This window comes from Convolutriloba macropyga, chromosome 8, assembly GCF_964194025.1.
Source record: "Convolutriloba macropyga chromosome 8, txConMacr16.3, whole genome shotgun sequence".
Classification (NCBI taxonomy): domain Eukaryota; kingdom Metazoa; phylum Xenacoelomorpha; order Acoela; family Convolutidae; genus Convolutriloba; species Convolutriloba macropyga.
Window position 1 is genome coordinate 61,848,766 of NC_134475.1, and position 6,584 is coordinate 61,855,349.

Genomic DNA, 6,584 nt, shown 5'->3' on the forward strand with positions numbered 1-6,584 from the left:
TGACAAACAGAGGATGTCGTATCCTGAGTTAGAGATGATGTTTGCAAAGATTATAGGTGTTTTCAGATTCATCATACTACCGACATTCAAGGAAAGTAATGCATTTGAATTTAGTCAATTTTCGACTTCAGATTGAGCTTCATTATCTGATATAAAGCCATTTTAAGTGAAGTCAGTCCATCTTCCATTCAACCTGACTGCCGATTTTAGATTTCCAAGCGTACGTTTTTTGAGGGTGTGCGGATTTGAGATCAAGTTCCTTGCTCCGGGAGTTTTCTAGGTTTTTATTTACTTCTTTCTAGGTTCACATTTATTTCTAGGTTCAATTTTTGGCATCACATTGATAGCAAAGGGTGAGCAAATTTTGATGTAGATTGAATTAAAAATATTCTTAATTCGCCGATTTCAAGTACTGCACTTGCTTTTTAGATTACGCCTGGTGACTTGCACGTAAATAATTAATGAGTTGGACAGGAAATGTTTAACAGATAATTAGGTCGCTTATTTCGATAGAGAGGGGAAATGACAGAGGTCGCTGTGGTACCTGTGTTATTGGTGCCTGCCGAAATCAAACAAGCATATTACCTGTGGTAACTGTAAGAAATGCCTTCCTTATTGAGCTAATTTTTAAAGGGTAATTCGACAAAATTTTGACAAATGTTTTTGACAGAAATGTTAAACAGAAATTCAGCATAATCAAGCCTATTTAATACATTTAAGTTCATCAGATTTTAAACTTAGAGCAAACTACTAGGCTGTTAATTAAAAAAACAACAAAAATTAGGTACAAAGCATCCCTCCCGCACAACAACACGACGATCGATCCCGGTTACAATTGTAGAACAGCAGTAACCTCTGGGACAAACAATTGCGCTGCTTAGTAGCACAAAAATTATCCTTTTCCGACAATGTTTAATGCTTTCTCTGAGATTTAACATGCTAGTTAATTTATACCACGAATCCTAAACGGCCTTGCACCCAATAAGTAGTGAAACACACGCAAAAGAAATTTTTTTCAAGATCCAATATGCGTTGATGTTCTTGATTTTTAATTGCCTGTTTGGTTCCGTGGACTCTTTTGGACACATATTGTCCAAAGGATTAAAAATTTTCACTTCGAAGAAACTTCCTCTCAATTGAAACCCCTCCCCTTCTCTAGCATTGTATGATCAGTTAATTGCTTTGAAGTGAATGCGAATTGGTCATCATTGCTAGCAGATGTTGCATACTGTTTCGCCTTCTAGCAACAGAAGTGATGGTTCACTTTTGTCATTATGCCATACGAAGAGATGTTTACTCTGTACCCAAATTCTAAATACAAAAAACCTAAGTGAGTTTTTTGGAAAGATCCGAAACCTTCGAAGGAGATTTTTGGCAATGTTTTTGTCGAGAAGGGTTGAAGCGTTATGACTAGCTCCATAACACAGGCTTCGTCTACAATAAAGACACCGCTTCCTCTTCAATTTGGCCGAACTCCCCGGGTCGAATGTCCTCCCTAAAATCCTCCCATTTTGTTGTAAGAGTGGGGGAGTGGGGGGTAATTTATCTAAGGGGGGGGGGGGGGGTAAATTGATGTAAGAGTGTGGGGTTATTTTGTTCAGAGGGGGTAAATGATGTAAGAGTTGGGCTGCAATGAGAGGACTTTTGAGGTGTTAACCCCGCTGACTAAAATTGTCATGTAAGAGTGGGCTACATTGGGCTGCAATGGGAGGATTTTTGAGGAATCACCTCCCCTGACTAAAAATGCCATGTAGGAGTGGGCTGCAATGGGCAGCAATGTGAGGACTTTGAGGAATTACCTCCCCTGACTAAAATAGCCATGTAGGAGTGGGCTGCAACGGGCTGCAATGAGAAGAAAAAGGCTGAATGTTGTGAGTGAGGGGATAATTTGTTCAAAGGGGGGGGGGGGGTAAAATGATGTAAGAGTGGGGCTGCAATGGGAGGATTTTTTTTGGATAATGCTGCTCAAACTGTTACACTTTTTTGGGCTGCATTAAGCTTCCAACGAGGGTAAAATTGTGTAAGAGTGAGGGGGTAAAATACTAAAATACAAGTTAACCCCACTCTTGCATCTTTGTTTTTTACCCCCTCACTATTACACCAATTTACCCCCGTTGGAAGCCCAATGCAGCCCAAAAAGATGCAATGGTTTTTTTAGCAGCAGTTTCTTAAAAAATCTGGTTTTCTCGTAGTGCTTTACAATTACTTGGTTTTATTGTGTTCGCTAGTTATACAAATGCTTAGCAAGTTCGGGTCAACTCACAAAGAATTCCAGTAGATTTTGGACGCTTCTACCCCACTGCTGTTTTATGCATCCACTTTTTGCGTTAAAATCTATTTGCGAATGAGGTTAATAAAAATAGTAATAAAACTAAAACAACATCAAACTGTCATGGCAATAGGATCTCCCTGGTTGACGACTTCTCGGGACGTGAGTCCAATGGCGGCGAAATGGTTGGATGAGCCTGTGTATGCATTGTGAGCCCAGGAGCTTGCTGCAAGTCATATTCTTCTATTTTTAAGAGCTTATTGTCGATCGAGGCAATCGAATGTATTTTTGTCAACTATTTGAAGTACTTCATCTTTTTCGGAACATCCTAAGCAAACGGCAGTGAAAAAAAATTCAATAATTTGGAATCCAAACTTTTGGTCGAGCAAGAGCTGACTATTGCCCCTAAGAGGTTGCCCCTTTTGTTGTTGTTGCTGTTGTTGTTGTTGGGGATTCGCAGTGGGTTTGCTGCAGGGCTGATTTTTGCCCAGTCGTCAGTAGTTAAAATAGAGTCCAATTATTTCTGCATACATGGCTGTCGGAAAAAGTTTGCCAAGTGCAGACGTTCTTATCACAAAATCGTTTATTGACAAACTCCCACATTAGGTTTATGAGTCTCTTTTTTAGTCCGTAAGGTCTACTGAATTCAACATATTTCTCTAATCGGTTTGAAAGTCTACAGTTTCGGAAGGTGAATTCGCTTCTAGCTTTTTCCGCTCTTGTTATTTTGTAGCCGAAAGACTTCTTTTGTGCGTCCATTGGCGCTGGTGAGGTCAAGTAGTTCGATGCAGTGCGAGTTTTCATGCATGGCTTTCGCAAGTAGAATTAGGTAGTTCACTTGAAGAACTATATGCAAGGGGAGAATGTTGAGCAGCCGAAGTTGACTGATGTACTTCACTCCTTTGTTTCCCGTGATATATTTCTTTGCTTTTTTGTGAAAGCGTTCGAGGTTTTGTAGCTTGCTTCGTGATGGGTTTATGCAGGTGAAGCCGCACAGCAAAACGGTTAAGATTAGTGATTTGTAAAGCCTAAGTTTGATGCGTGGTTTGACTTGCACTGCGACGTTTCGCTACTTCTCTCGAGGAACACCTTGGTCGAGTAGTTGACGTCTTGTTTTCAGAATGAGGTTTTCCTTCATTGCATCTTCTCGCGAAAGAGCAGGCAGGAAGTAAATGTTTCGCTTAGTGAGATCTTCCCTGTGTTCATGACTTTTCACCAAGGTCAGGCGTGCTTGATGTTCGTTCGCTACCGTGACCAGAAGTGCTCTAGGTTTCTTTCGCTCGGATTCGAATTAATCAAGTCTTTTAAACTCGAGAACATGTGGCTCAGCTCCAATGGTAAACAGTATTTCGTTCAGTTCAGAGTTCGTTGGGACAAAAGTTTTGGCTTTAGATTTCGATGGGTCTTCTTTTAACCCTTGGATTCTGAAATTGTTGTTGATATTGTGATTTGACTATTGGGCCTCCGCATTTTGTGCTCCTTTGGGTTTCCCGCTTGTGGATTTGTCCACGGCGGCGACAGCTGCGTATGTTTTCTCCACTTTGTCGCAAGTGGTCGTCATTGCTTCTCCAATTTTAGAATCGACTAAGTCCGTTAGTCGCTTTTCCATGTTCTTTAACTTTTCAACTACGTCAAGGCTTTCCAATTTCTCAGAGACACTTGCTAGCGCACGTCCTCTGATGAAATTATCTCGCTCGTTGTTTTCTACGCAGGTGTTCCACAGTAGCATCGCAATCATTCCCATTTCTGTTAATCCATTTATAGCAGCCGGTGAGAGGGCGGTACATTCAGTGGTTAGATGCATGTGAGTGTTACAGGATACGCAGAAGTAACTTTTCTCTTTGGCAGATACGCCTTTCTTTGTGTTTCGCAATTTCTAACCATGACGTGAGATCTTCTTTTTCAGTTTCTAGGTTCAATTTGATGGGTGCCAAGGAAATTAATCACTAGGTACTTATAAAAGAAACTTAGAACTGACGACTGGTGTGAAGTTGTAGATTGGTTTTGATCAGTGCCAAAGAACTTAATCACTACGACCTCACAAAACCAGGAACAATTTCAAAAATGAAGCACTTAATTAGTACTTCTTTGCTGGCTTTTGCTTCTTTCTTCGTTGGGCTTCCGACCGGCTTTGTCGTTTCTTTGTGATTGCTGTCAAGTTGCTGTCGTTTTTCTTGACAATAGAGAGGGTTTTAATTTCAAGGGCTGGTTTTTGATAGATTTTTTGGTATTCGGTTATCAGCTGTCGATCCTTCTGTTTTCGTCTCGACAGAAGGTCAAGAACGACGTTTAGGGTGGGGATTCCTGTTGCCTTTAGCTCCTTTTAAACGTTGGCAGCTCCCGCTCTTTCACAAAAAACTATTCCAACAACTTTTCTTTTTAACTTCTGTATTTTGGTGACTAACTGTTCCTCAGTTAGGGGGCTTCTGGGGTCCGACTTCGGATTGGTCGTGGAGTTTTTGTTATCAAGTCGTGCCAGAGGATGGCTTCCGCCGATTTGGGTAGTCGATTGATTCGATGAGAAACAATCTTCAACCTAGCTTTCGCTTGAGGATGCAGGTTTTAGCCAGACTTCATGATGACTTCTGGAAGTTGTCGTCTCTCTCGGATATTTCTTCCCAGGTTGTAGCGAAGAGAGCTAGCTCCAAGGATATACATCATTTAGAAAGGGCCACCACGGCTGCCCTGATGAAACATATAACCTGATACTATTTAATAAGTTTATCACTACAATTAGGCTCCTTCTTCATGCTATTTGTGATGTACCTCCTCATAATACGGCAAAACAGAATTTGTCTCAATTCGTTGGCGTAATGCTCGTTTATTGGTCTCTATACACTTAAATCTTACCGCACCAAAACGCATTTCAAGGTTACCCTATTACAGTTTAATTTGATTTGTAAGTACTTCAATGCTTTTCATTGCCAATTAAATAATTTCTGAACATCATATGACTGACCCCTCAGTTGTTTGCTTCGCTGTTTCGCAACAGACAGAATGTCGTCTCAATTACTACCATTGGCCAGCTGCAGATATCATTTTTTTAAAAACCAACTATTGCAACAGGAGTTTTACATTTCTGCTGATAAGAAATTCTGCTGTTCTTTCAAATTTGTCAAACCTTCATTGGCCTGCAGATGTATTGTCTGTATATTCATTACTAGCGTACGCTAGCCTAAGTATCTCAGAGTTTGTTGCATTGTAAGCATTTGAGTTGGAAAAATTTTGTGAGAGGGAGCGTGAAAAAATAAAGATTATTTATAATTTCCATAAACCTTATCAACCCAGTACTACAAACCCTATCAATCCAGTACTTTTGGAAATTGATATTTGCTTCGGAAAGGTTTAATGCAAACTATCTCTGCTCGGGTTATCTGTTATCTAGAGTTGTTTTCAAGCGGCAAAAATTAAATTTATGAAAAACTCCTACCCAACACAGGGTGAATATTGGCTGGTCCGGAGTCATCGCAATAATACGTCTTCATGAAGCTTTACATGTTGATCAAATCTATCATTAAAATATAACTTTTTACACAAACATCATCTGAGAAAAAAAAATAAAGCAAAAGACAGACAGCACTAGAACACAAGCAACTAATGGCAGTAGCAGATGAGTGAAATCTGCAGCCTCCCTTCCTCAACCAAGGCTCCTATTGAAGCATCGACAATTTCGCGCCTCCGTTGTCCTTGAGCCTCGAATGCAGGGGATTGAATTCCTCAGAAGAGCGATACTTATTTTTGTCCGTAGGTATAATAGGATCTCAGAATTGCTGTCTCCAATTGCGCATAAAACTCTGATGCCAATTGGTCCAGTACTTTTGAAGCTGATGGACTAGCAACCCGTGCATGAAAATACAAATGAACAAAAAGATGCTCTCTCATCATTTACACTTCGTTCATATTTGTTCTTTTGGATAGATTTCCTGATTCATTTTGGATTCGTACTGCTTTCAGGGAAAATTTTTACATCAAACTATGCTTTATCGAACCTGAACTCATAAAGTTCGTTGACCTTGATGATTAATCCCGCATCATCATCATTTATCCTTGACGTAAGAGCAACGGCTGAAGATGACGTTTGATCTCGACATCATGACAGAAACCACGTAACATATTCCTAAAGGCATCGCTAACTTCATGAAGTCTCGTGTTAATGTATCTTGCTTTCCGACAAAGGAGGGCAAGTGCAGCAGTGAGGTTTTCAGTGCATGCGAATAATGATGGCATATTTACTGGGTCTCAACCATAGCGAAAAGCAATTCTATCAGAAAACTTGCTTTCGCTAAGTGATAGTGACATGGGCTCAATGACACAG

General features: G+C 40.3%; 1 protein-coding gene across 1 annotated transcript in view; it reads right to left on the bottom strand.

The window, feature by feature from the left end:
* The window catches only part of LOC142344248 (uncharacterized), a 32,483-nt gene extending 27,490 nt beyond the window's left edge, over window positions 1-4,993 (bottom strand). The window contains exon 1 of the mRNA XM_075395812.1: window positions 4,977-4,993. The gene's annotated coding sequence lies outside the window, so the exon portion shown is untranslated. The remainder of the gene's footprint in view (window positions 1-4,976) is intronic.
* Between the last annotated feature and the right edge of the window lie 1,591 nt (window positions 4,994-6,584).